Raw genomic sequence first — 12,317 nt, forward strand, 5'->3', positions numbered from 1 at the left:
ACATTGCTGTTAGCTGTAATTTGCTAAGCAGACAAGTCAACAATCCTACTGTTAAGGATTGGAAAGCTCTGAAACGCATAGCGCGGTATTTGAAAGGCACTATGCATTACAGACTGAGATTTAACAATCAGAAGTCTGGTGGTCTTGAGATATTTGCAGATGCAAGTTTTGGAAGTGACACTACAGACAGGAAAAGCACGTCTGGAGTTTGCTATATGTACAATCAGGGTCTATTTGATTGGTCATGCAAGAAGCAAACAACAGTTAGCTTAAGTACTTGTGAAGCTGAACTGAATGCACTGTCTTATTCACTTAAAGATTGTGAATGGTTGTTACAATTGTGCAAAGACATGAAAATTCCTGTCAAATGTCCAATCCAGGTTTACCAGGACAACAAAGCATGTTTGGCTTTGCTGAATTCTGAAGGTTGTAAGCAAAGCACGAAGCACTTGCAATTGAAGTTGCAACATGCTAGGGAACGTATTCAGAAGGGACTCGTAACGGTGTCCTATATGCCAGGTAATGAAATTCCTGCTGATGTATTGTCCAAGATTGTATCAAGGGATCAACACTGTACCTATGTGCAGAAGTTGGGTTTGTACTGATATTGTACGAACACGCTGCCCAGTGGTGTTCACAGAAAGGGGGAGGATGTTGGTTTCTGCTCTCTTCACTGTGCAGCGAAAGGCTTGTCACAAGACAATGTTTACATTCCACAGACAGCATTGCTGTTGTGTTTCCCACGGGAAAGGGAAGCTGGATGTGACGTACACTGGTTTCCTGTTTTTCACTGTTCTCTCAGTGTGATTCTCTCTGTGCTTCAGAGGAGAGAGGATGCATTTTCTGCTTCGGCAGAGGAAAGATGCATTTCTGTAATCTACCAGCTTTGAAATGTAAATAAAGCAATTTAGAGTATGTACACATATTCCTCATCATTCCGCTGTGCACGGGACACTGCTACAAATCAACACTAAGGTGGCCACATTAAACGCTATCAGTTCTGTGTGCCTTGCCACCCTCATTATCATTGTGACAGTCTGCTGGTTCACTTCTCCTCCCAACAGCGCCCTCCCATCAATCGTGGTCACCTGCAAAGGGTTACTTAAGGGGATAGTCTGTATCTGGTGTTCTGCTGCAAACTCCTTACTCATAAAATTACAGGAGCTGCCTGAGTCCAATAGCGCCTTTATCTTTAGTGGGTGTCCGTTTGGCAGCTCTAGCAACACCTCTACGACAAGCGCTGGTCTTGGGGGTTCCGGCGTGGGCACATTCACTGCTCTTTGGCCTGGCTGCTGTGCCCCGATGCTGGCAGCCAGGCGTTGGCTTTTACTTGCTCTTTAGCTCCCTCCTCCTCTCCCCCAACAGCTCCCGCCATCCCTTGCCATTCCTTTCTTTGCGGACAGACTCTGGCAAAGTGACCTGGCTGTTGGCAGAGAAAACATTTCTTGGCGCTCTTTCCCTCCTTCTTCCGCCCTTCACTGGGGTTTGAAACTGCGCGCGCGCTGTTCCAATTTCCATCGGCTCCGCTGGTGGGGAATGCTGCTCGGGAATCTCTGGAATGCGGAAATCCCTCCAACGTTCCCCCTTCCCTTCCCGCTTCTCCAAGGCTCTCGCCTCCTGGCGTGCTCCTATGGTCAGCGCGGATTTAGTCAGTAAATGCAGTTAGTGACCATTAACAGGTATCCTTGAGGACAGGTTTTCTGCTGTAGACCGCCTCTTGTGATGTATTCCTGCTATAGACAGTCTCCTTCTGTATGATATTTAGGGGGGTGGTCTTGGGTGGGCAATTTCAAAAGACTATATAAGGCCTTGCACACCTCCCTCCTGGTTGTGGTGGTGGTGGGGACACTGTTGCAATAAAGATCAGGCTTACTAGCTGCTTTGCTTCTCCATATACTCTGGTTGGCCTCTGTTATTTTCTCCTACCTACCGTATTTTTCACTGCATAAGGCGCACCTGATCATAAGAGGCACCTAGTTTCTAGAGGGGGAATTCAAGAAGAAAAATATTATTTAAAGGGAGCGCTGAGCAGAGCTCCCTGGTGCCCTGCGGAGGCTTTACGCCACTAAGGCACTGCACAGCGCTCTCTCTCGCTGTTCTGGCTTCTGGGGTAGCCCGCGAAGCCTCCACAGGGCAGCAGCGAGCCTTCATCCCCGGCTTCCCCCGCCAGCCCTGACAAACTCTGGGAGTATTCCCCACCTCCCACAAAAGCCCACAGGAGCTGTGCACCCTTTAAGGAGCGTGCGGCTCCTGCAGGCTTTTTTACAAGGTGGGAGAAGGGACTGACGCAGCCAGTCAGTCCCTTCTCCCTCCTCAGGGAAAAGCCCCCAAGAGCGGCATGCTCTTTAAAGGGCACGCGGCTTCTGCGGGCTTTTGCAGGAGGTGGGGGAATTCTGTAAGATCATTTGGGGAAGTTTTTCTAATGAGAAGATATTGTCACAGATGCTTGTTTTTGCCATTCTCAAAACTGTGAATTTGTGTCTGCAGAGATAAAATGCCTTTTCTTCACAGGAAAAATGTTATAAAATAAACATACAGAGTTAACGGAAAACCTTAATCCCATTGTTCCTTTGCAGATTTATATACACAGAATTAACCCCTTAAATTCTAAGTTCTAAGAGGTTCAATGAATAGATGGTTTGCAGTGGAAGAGATCTGCACAAGTAGCTAAGTGTGAAGCAGTAAAAATGAAAGTGCATCCTTGTGAGCAGAATACTCCACACATCTTGGGGTCTTTGTGTAATAATTGTGCAAGTCAGACTTGAGGCAAGCGCTGAAGGCTCTTCAGGGCTGCCAACCTCTTCCCAATCCCACTGGGTTCCAACAACCGCACTAACACTTAACTGTACAGAATAGGCACCTGGATGTTGAAGCCAATCCAAAGGGGTGGCTGGTAGTGGAGGTGGTGAAATGCATAAGTTCTGAGTTTTTCATGTGCGCTAAAACTCAGCCTGCTTGGTGGTTGTTTTTTATTAAAAAAAATTTTTACCAACATGCTATAATATTATTGTTTTAGTTAAATAAATTGTTTAAGTTGTTACTAAGGAAATGATTATTTTTCTCCTTCCAATAAATTACAGCAGAACTGTTGTCCAAATATAGACAGTTAACTTATTAAACCTCAGACTGATTTCATAATTATCTGTCTATGTATTTCTAATAGTGTAACCAAATCAGAAATTTTTGATTTAAATAGAATCATACTGACTAGTGATTTACCGTAAATAGTGATTGAAATCAATTTGATTTATATCAAATCCACCCTGATTGCAATCTACCACAATGTCTGAAATAAGGCTGGAACTATACAGAGGCGAACAGGACAATGTCCTGGCAGCTGCTGCTACTTAGGGGTCTGAAACGGATAAATGAAAATATTATCAATCATCACATACTCAGTTTCATCAGCAGGGAAGCCAAGATGCATCCTAGCAGGACTTTTGGGTTTGGGCTAGGCTACCAAATGGTGGAATTCAGGACAATCCAAAGTATGGAGATGAGTCCTAGTGAATAAGATAACCTGGTAGTGTCATCAGGGAAGGGGGGGGGAGAGAAGGGGGTCAGGGGTGCTGGAAGTGGAGGGGTCTCTGTCGAGGCTCCTCCCCTTCCTTTAACCCTTCCCTGGACTCCCTTTCTCCCTTTCCCCAGCCAGGCGCCCCACGACCCCAGGGATTCCTGCCAGGGGGAAGCCTTCCTGCCAGGGGGAAGCCGGGAGAATGGGGGGCCTCAGCCCCACCCCCAGCCCTGCTTGGGGTCCTCCTTCCCCTTCCCGCCCAGGCGTCCAGGGGGGGCAGGGCAGCCCCCCAGGCCCTCTCTCTTTCTCCAAGATGGCTTTGATCCCTCCCCAGGGATGCTCCCTTCCTCCCTCCGCCCCCCCCCCAGGGTACCCTTTCCCCAGAGGCCCCGTGGCCTTCCTGCCAAATCTCTCCCCATCCCAGGAGGGAGACGGGGGGGGGGGGTCCTCCATCCAGGCATCTCTCGCCCCCATTAACCCTTTCATGGACTCCCCAGTCTCCCCCCAAAGGGGACCCACCAAGCCAGGATGCCAGCGCCCCAGGGATTCCTGCCAGGGGGAAGCCAGAACTGGGGCCTGGGTCCGGGTCCAAGTCCCAGCCCTGGGGGGGGGGCTCCCATTTCCTTCCCGGGGGGGGGGCAGCTGAGCATCTCCTCTCCCCCCTCCCTTGCTCGCTCTGCTATTCCCATTTCCTTCCCCGCAAGACAAAGGGCTGGGGGTCTCCAAGGAGGCGCCCCCTCGGGGGGAGGGGCTCCTTTCTCCCAGTCTCCCCCCAAAGGGGACCCACCAAGCCAGGATCGCGGCGCCCCAGGGATTCCTGCCAGGGGGAGGCCGGGAGAATGGGGGGCCTCAGCCCCACCCCCAGCCCTGCTTGGGGTCCTCCTTCCCCTTCTCGCCAAGGCGGGGGGGGCAGGGCAGCTGAGCATCTCTCGGCCCCCCAGGAAAGAGAAAGGGGAGTCTGGCGGTGCTGCTGCTGCTGCCCAGGAGATCTTGCCAGGTGTAGATCCCTGCAGGTGTTGGCTCCCCCCTTCCCCCCTGGGTCGGGGCCTGGATCGGGGCCCCTGTCGACGGGCCCCAGGGCGGGCGCTTTCCTTACGGGGGGGGTCTCTTCGTGTTCCCCCTCTATTTCCCCCCTCCCCTATTTCCCCCCTCCTCTCCCTCTTTACCTCTTGGTCCTCCGCCTCCCTGGCTCCAGATTAGTCCGCTTTCCTGGTCTGCAATAGAAAGGGGGGCGACGGCGGGGGGGGGGGCCTCTTCAGCAACGCCCCGCCTCCTCTCCCGGTCTGGAAACTTCCGGCGCGTTTCGCGGCGACACTTCCGGTTCCTTTTGAGACGCGCGCATCCCTAGAGCTACGAAATTAGAGCAGCCCCACCCTGTGTCCGGAGGGGAAGGAGACGGGACAGCGCTTCCTCTGGCCTCCTGCTCTGGGGGCTCCATGGGGACCCGGCCCCCTCCCCCCAACTGCCTCTCCTCCTCACGGGGAGTCTCACTGGGGTCTCCTTCTGGGCCTACTTCTGCATGCCAAGCACTCAACCTGGGTCCTTCTGCATGCAGAGCAACTGCTGCATTGCTGAGCTCAGCCCCCTAGCAGCCAAGCCCCGCTTCAAACACCAGCCCCCCCCCATTAAAAGACCACCCCCTGGATTGAGAGGCAGGGAGGGATTCCAGACAGACAGAGGCGCCCTTGCTCTGGAATTCCCTTGCCAGCAGGGAGACTTCAAAAGCCCCCCCCCCATGCCTCCCCCTTCCCTCATTTAGAGGGAGACTTTTCATCTTGTGGCTGGGTCATTTTAAATCCAGTTTTTCTCTCTCTCCTCGCAATTTTAAGCAATTGTGGCTCTTATGATCCCTGCAGGGTATTAAGTGTTGTTCTAACCTCCCTATTGCAGGTGGAAAGAGCAATGTGGGGCTTGCTTATAATATCTTAGGGTGGCACGATTAAGATTTGGGACTGGGACTTTCAGATTCAGAGCCGCTTTTTCTTCCAACTACTCGAGGAAAGTATGCCTGAGGTTTATGACAGAAATATAATTATTACGGGTGAATTTAATGGAGTAGTATCACTGGACTATGACAGAACACTGAGGGAAAGTATCTCAGAAGAAGGAAAAATGCCAAATACCTTTTTGATATGGTTACAACAATGGATCTACTAGATCAGGGGTCAGCAGACTTTTTCAACAGGGGGCCAGTCCACTGTCCCTCAGACCTTGTTGGGGGCCGGACTATATTTTGGGGGGAGATGAGCGATTTTGGCCCGCCCGCAAAGAGGTCTGAAGATGTTTGGCTTTACCTGTCCCAGTTGTCGTCCCAATAGCCCCAGTTGGGCTTTTCCAGCCAGATGCCAGGCCAGGGCAGGAGGCTGCGTTGGCCGGTGAAGACAGAAGCAGAAGCCCTGGCGGAGCCACGGACGGAGGCAGGGGAACAGGGGCATTGCCAGAGCATTTACCCACCAACTGCTGCTGCTTCCCAACCCGCAAGCGGCAGCTGCAGCCGCTGAAACAAACCGCCTGAACGCCATGGGAGGAATGAAGGAGGGAGGGGGTGACGAAGAAAGTGCGTGAGGAAGCGGCACGGAGAAGGTGCGCAGAAAAGGAAGGAAGGGCGGACTGAGGGAGAGGGAGGAGGAGCAGGAGGAAAACTCAGCAGCAGCTGGCAGCCAGCGTCACACCCCCTTCCCAGTGCCACCCTTCTGAGGCAGGCACCGTGTGAGGGAGAGGGAAAGAACATGTGTGCTGGCAATCCATGCGGTGATTCCTGGACCGTCCGCAGGCCGGATCTAGAAGGCAATTGCGCCTGATCCGGCCCACAGGCCTTAGTTTGCCAACCCAGATGCTTGGAGATTCAGATCCCCATTAGAACAAGAGTAAACATGTTCTTCTGATTCAAAAGATTCTGCGGGAAGAAGAAACATGATCTGGATATTGAAGGAACTGCCTACAGGATTAAAAACTGTAGAGATCCAGCCAAGAACAATATCAGATCAAAACTCAAAATGGATGATAACGAGGGGTGAAAAGAGTTCATTGTATAGATGGAGACTAAATAAGGGTTTATTTGAAAAACACTGAATTACAACATATTCCAATTACATTAGACTATCAAAAAATGTTAAAAGCATTTGGAAATATAGGGAAGGATGAAACTATCACTTTTACGAAGGATTTCAACCATAAAGAGAAATGTTTTACCTAAGATACTGTTTTTATTCTAAATGATACCAATAATAAATAATACAAGCTTCTTTAACGAATGGCAAAGAGATATTTCATGATTACTCTGGCAGGGGGAAAACACCAAGAATAAAGTATAAAATTTTGATAGATACCAAAAATAGAGGTGGCTTCGCACTCCTAGATTTTCTCCTACGAGGCAGCCTCTTTGTGTTGGTTAAAAGAATGGATATCGGATTTCCGGTTGGCGCCAGCACTAATGGCGGCTCGTTCTCCGATCTCCGGAGAACGAGCTGCTCCACGAGTTCGGGTCTGACCGCTACGGCGAAGCGGGGACCCCTAAAATCACAGGCGCGGAAGCCTGTGAACAAAGGAGACTCGGTGGGCACTTTTTGCGCCCCCCTTTACTGCAAAAGAGCCTTTTTAAAGGCTCCGGAGGAGCATCGGGGGTGCGCGGAGCTGAGAGTCGCTACCCAGCCCGTGGAGTGAAGCCGCATCGCCATTAACGGAGAGCGCCGATTCCTTCCTGAAATTTGGACTGAAAAGAGATTCCCGTGAGTAGGATTGGCAACTTTATCGGGACTTTAAATTCAAACTTTTAAAATTTGGCCGAAAGTGCGGACGGTAAATAAAGGAAGTCTGCCTCCCCCGGATTGCATGATTGCTAAAGCAACGGATCCAGGAAGCTGTAATTGATAAATTTACGGAGAACTTTTGGAAAGACCAACCCTAGCATTGAGTTAAATCCCCCCCCTAGTAAGCAGGAACAGGGGGGGGGGGGAAGAAGAGAAGGAAACCTGCGGGAAAAGTTTTAAAGGGACAATTTACTGCAGGCTCTGACTCTGGGAACGGACTGTCTGGGTGAAGCACTTTGACAGGGAAACTGTCAGATGTGTTGCAAAGTGGGGACTTTATTAGATACAATTTTCTGAGACTCTGTAGAAATAATATTGTTGCAACTAAAAAGACTGAAATACGTTTCTTAGTAACTTTTTCCCTCTGAGGACTGTTGGATTCTTTGTTTCTCTGCCTATTGGATATCTTGGCTCCCTCTAGAGGGCTGAAGGCAACAGTTGCAACACTGACTGTTAAAAACAAAGTCACTGGATTTTTCCATTCAAGACCTGTTCCTGTGAGAACGACCTTGGGACATGAGTGGCCCTGCAGATGAGATAGCAACAAGATCTAAGGCTAAAGCAGCACAAAAGAAAAGGGGCTCTTTATCAGGACTATTGCCAACAGGCCCAGGCGGACAGGAAAAAGGAATAAGTGCATTCATGGAGTCAGTGACGCAGGCATTATTGAAGATAAATGAATCTCTAGAAAAGTTGAATAAACAGAGTACAGAAAACACCAAGCAATTGGCAGATTTAACGGCAAAATTAGACTTGAACACTAAGAGCGTGACATCTAACACAGAGATTATACACAAATTGGTCGAGGAGAACGCCACAATTAGGAAGATTGTGGAAGAGGCTAAATCCACAGCGGAATCTACACAGGAATATTTAGTACCGGTTTGCAGGAGGTTGGACCAACATGAGGCGACCCTGTCTTTATGGGATATGCAACGTAAGGAGAAGAACCTGAGACTTAGGCTTGTTCCAGAAAGTGAAGGGGACAGCCTCGTGGACTTTCTCACAAAAGAAATTTCAGAATTTTGGCAGGTGAACCAAGAGGAAAAAGAATTTGAGATAACAACTGCCTTCAGATTGGGTAGAAGGCAAGGCAGGAAGATTCCAAGGGACTGCTTGATAACATTGAGATCTAAAGAGGAAAGAGACAAGATATTAAGTTTGCACTACCAGAAGACACTTCAGATTCAAAACGTCTCTGTGCAAATCTACAGGGATATCCCAAAATACTTTCTGGAGGTGAGAACCCAGTTCAAGACCTTGGTTGACCTGCTGAAGAAGAACAACATACCGTTCAGGTGGGAATTTCCACAGGGCCTGTCTTTTAATTTCAGAGGAAAGAAAATTAAAATAAGGACAGTACAAGATAAAGAACAATTTTTGGACAGGTACGGAGAGGACCTGGTGAAAGGAGTGTTAAATTCAACAGCGGATACAGATTTGGGGAACTTGACATTTGGACTTAAATCACCAACGGATGAAGAACAGCTGCAGGGTGCAGTTGGAGGTAACTAACTAACAATGTCTCTGCGATTCTTAACTTGGAATTGTAATGGACTGAACCTTCCCAGGAAAAGGCGTGAGGTTTTTCATATTTTGAAAAGAGAACAATTGGATCTGATTTGTTTACAAGAAACCCACGTGACAAGGGCACATAGAAGATTACTTATAAATAAAAGATTGGGACAAGAATTTATTTCATCAGATAAAGTTAAGAAAAGAGGAGTGGTGATTTATGCAAAAGAGAAATTGGCTCCAAAACAGGTTTTCAAAGATGAACATGGAAAAATTTTGGCAATTGAGATACAGATTCAAGGAGAAAAATTTTGATATTTGGAATTTATGCACCGAATGAAGGGAAGGCAGAATTTTACAAGAAACTGCATGAGACATTAATGGACTATTTGGACTGTAAGGTGATCCTTTTAGGGGATATGAACGGCGTTGTCTCTACAAATATGGACAAAGCACAAAGACAGGTGATCTCCAAGGACGGGAGATTACCTAAGACTTTCTTCGAAATGACTGACAACTTGGACCTGATTGACATCTGGAGAACAAGAAATCCTCTCGAGAGGGAGGGAACATTCTTTTCGGAATCACAGATGACCTGGACAAGAATAGATCAAATATGGATTACTAGTGGAATGGCTCCAAAGATAAAAAAAAGTGGAAATCTGCCCAAAGACATGCTCCGACCATAATGCGGTAAAGATGGAAATGAAAATAACAACAGCTGGTTCCTTTAGATGGAGAATGAATGACCTTATTTAGAGATCCAGAGGTTTACCAAAAGGCCCAAAAGACTTTGAAGGATTATTTTGAGATAAATCTGAGGACAGAAGTGGAGAAACGAGTGATCTGGGACGCAAGCAAGGCCGTGATGAGGGGCTTCCTGATACAACAGAATTCCTTAAAAAGGAGGAAACAGCATGAGAAGAAAGATAAAATTCTGGAAAAGATAAAAGATAGTGAAAAGAAATTGAGATCTAAACCAAAGTCACATGAGATCTTGAGAGAAATTAAACTGTATCAGAAGCAATATATGGAATTGATGAACCAGGAGATTGAATGGAAAATTAAGCGAATGAGGCAAAAGACATTTAAATCGACAGATAAATGTGGAAAACTCCTATCATGGCAATTGAAGAAGAGACAGAAACTGAACACAGTCACAAGTTTGGAGGTAGATGGAAAGAACATTTCTAAACCAAATGAGATCAGCAATTGCTTTCAGAGTTATTTCAGAAGACTATACGCACAAGGGCCGGAAAACGAAAGAGAAATGGAAGAATTTTTCAAGAAATATGGATTACAAAAAATTTCGCAACAAAGTATGTTGTTCTTAAACGAGAAAATAACTGAACAAGAAATAGAGGGTGCCATTCAAAATATGCAATTGGGGAAATCTCCAGGGCCAGATGGATTAACCTCCAGATACTACAAAGCTTTGAAGGACTGGATAATACAGCCGCTTAAGGAGGTTTGTAACGAAATATTAGAGGGGAAAAGGGCACCCGAGACGTGGAAAGAAGCTTTTATTACACTTATACCAAAGACTGAGATTGACAAAAAACAGATCAAGAACTACCGCCCTATATCACTACTCAATGTGGATTACAAAATTTTTGCAGACATTTTGGCAAAAAGATTGAAGAAGGTGTTGATGGAGGAGATTCACAAAGATCAGGCAGGCTTTCTCCCGGGTAGACATATATCTACCAATGTAAGGAATATAGACATTATAGAAATGTTGACAGTGAACATTAATACAAAGGCAGTTTTAATTTTTGTGGACGCGGAGAAAGCCTTTGACAATATATCTTGGAAATTTATGAAGAAGAATCTCCATGGGATGGGGGTAGGCCAAAAGTTTGAAAATGGTATAAGTGCAATCTATTCTGAGCAAAAGGCAAAGTTAATTGTAAATAATATGGTCATGGATGAACTACCTATTGAAAAAGGGACACGGCAGGGGTGCCCAATATCTCCATTACTTTTTATATCGGTCCTGGAGGTTTTGTTAAATATGATTAGGGGGGACCAGCTGGTAAAAGGGATCCAGGTCGGAGCCAGACATTACAAATTGAAGGCCTTTGCAGATGACTTAGTATTGACCCTGCAAGAGCCAGACACTAGTACCAAAAGAGCTCTAGAACTAATTCAAGTATTTGGCCAGGTCGCAGGATTTAAGTTGAATAAACAAAAAACTAAGGTACTGGAAAAAAACTTAACGAATGTTGAAAGAGAGAGATTCCAAGAGGAAACTGGGTTAGTGGTGGCAAAGAGTGTAAAATACCTGGGGATCAACATGACATCTAAGAATGTAAACCTATTTAAGGATAATTATGATAAGTGCTGGACAGAGATAAAGAAAGACTTAGAAATATGGTCGAACCTGAAGCTTTCCTTGTTAGGTCAAATTGCAGTAATCAAAATGAATGTATTGCCTAGAATGTTATTTTTGTTTCAGACATTACAAATAGTTGATAAAATGGACTGCTTCAAGAAGTGGCAGAAAGATATATCTAAATTTGTCTGGCAGGGCAAAAAGCCCAGAATTAAGTTTAAGATACTTACTGATTCTAAAGAAAGAGGGGGGTTTGCCCTGCCGGACTTAAGACTGTACTATGAATCGGCAGCTTTCTGCTGGCTAAAAGACTGGCTACTTCTTGAAAATGCAGACATTCTAGATTTGGAAGGATTTGACAATAACTTTGGTTGGCACGCATATATCTGGTATGACAAGGTTAAAGTGTACAAGGGTTTTAAAAATCACATTGTTAGGAAAGCACTATACAATGTTTGGATTCGGTACAAAGATTTGTTGGAAAATAAAACTCCCAGGTGGCTTTCACCAATGGAGGCCAAGGAGGTAAAGAAACTCAATATGAGAACTAATTGGCCGAAATATTCTGAAATTTTAGAACAAGAAGGTGGTGAATTCAAATTACAAAGTTATGAGAAAATAAAGTCCAAGGTACGGGATTGGCTCCATTATTTTCAAATAATGGAGGCCTACAAACAAGACAGGAAAATTGGTTTCCAGGTGGAGAAATCGAAATTAGAAACAGAACTGTTAGAACCCAATACTAAGAATTTATCAAGTATGTATAACTTGCTGTTGAAGTGGAATACAATAGATGAGACAGTGAAGCCAGCTATGATTAGATGGGCACAGGACATAGGTCATGACATTTTGTTTGCTGACTGGGAGCAGTTATGGACCACAGGTATTAAATTCACGGCATGCAATGCCTTACGAGAAAACATTATGAAAATGATTTACAGGTGGTACATGACCCCAGTCAAGCTCGCGAAGATTTATCATTTGCCCAATAATAAATGTTGGAAATGTAAAGAGACTGAAGGTACTTTCTTCCACCTTTGGTGGACCTGCCCAAAGATTAAGGCCTTCTGGGAAATGATTTATAATGAGATTAAGAAAGTACTTAAATGCACCTTTCATAAGAAACCAGAGGCATTTCTCTTGG

The 12,317-nt window shown here is 46.3% G+C and overlaps 1 protein-coding gene across 1 annotated transcript in view; it reads right to left on the minus strand.

Moving 5' to 3' along the window:
• Nucleotides 1-12,317, minus strand: part of LOC307208942 (uncharacterized protein) — an 81,905-nt gene that overhangs the window by 32,830 nt on the left and 36,758 nt on the right. The gene's annotated exons all lie outside the window — the stretch shown is intronic.

This window comes from Podarcis cretensis (genome assembly GCF_951804945.1).
Source record: "Podarcis cretensis genome assembly, chromosome: 2".
Classification (NCBI taxonomy): domain Eukaryota; kingdom Metazoa; phylum Chordata; class Lepidosauria; order Squamata; family Lacertidae; genus Podarcis; species Podarcis cretensis.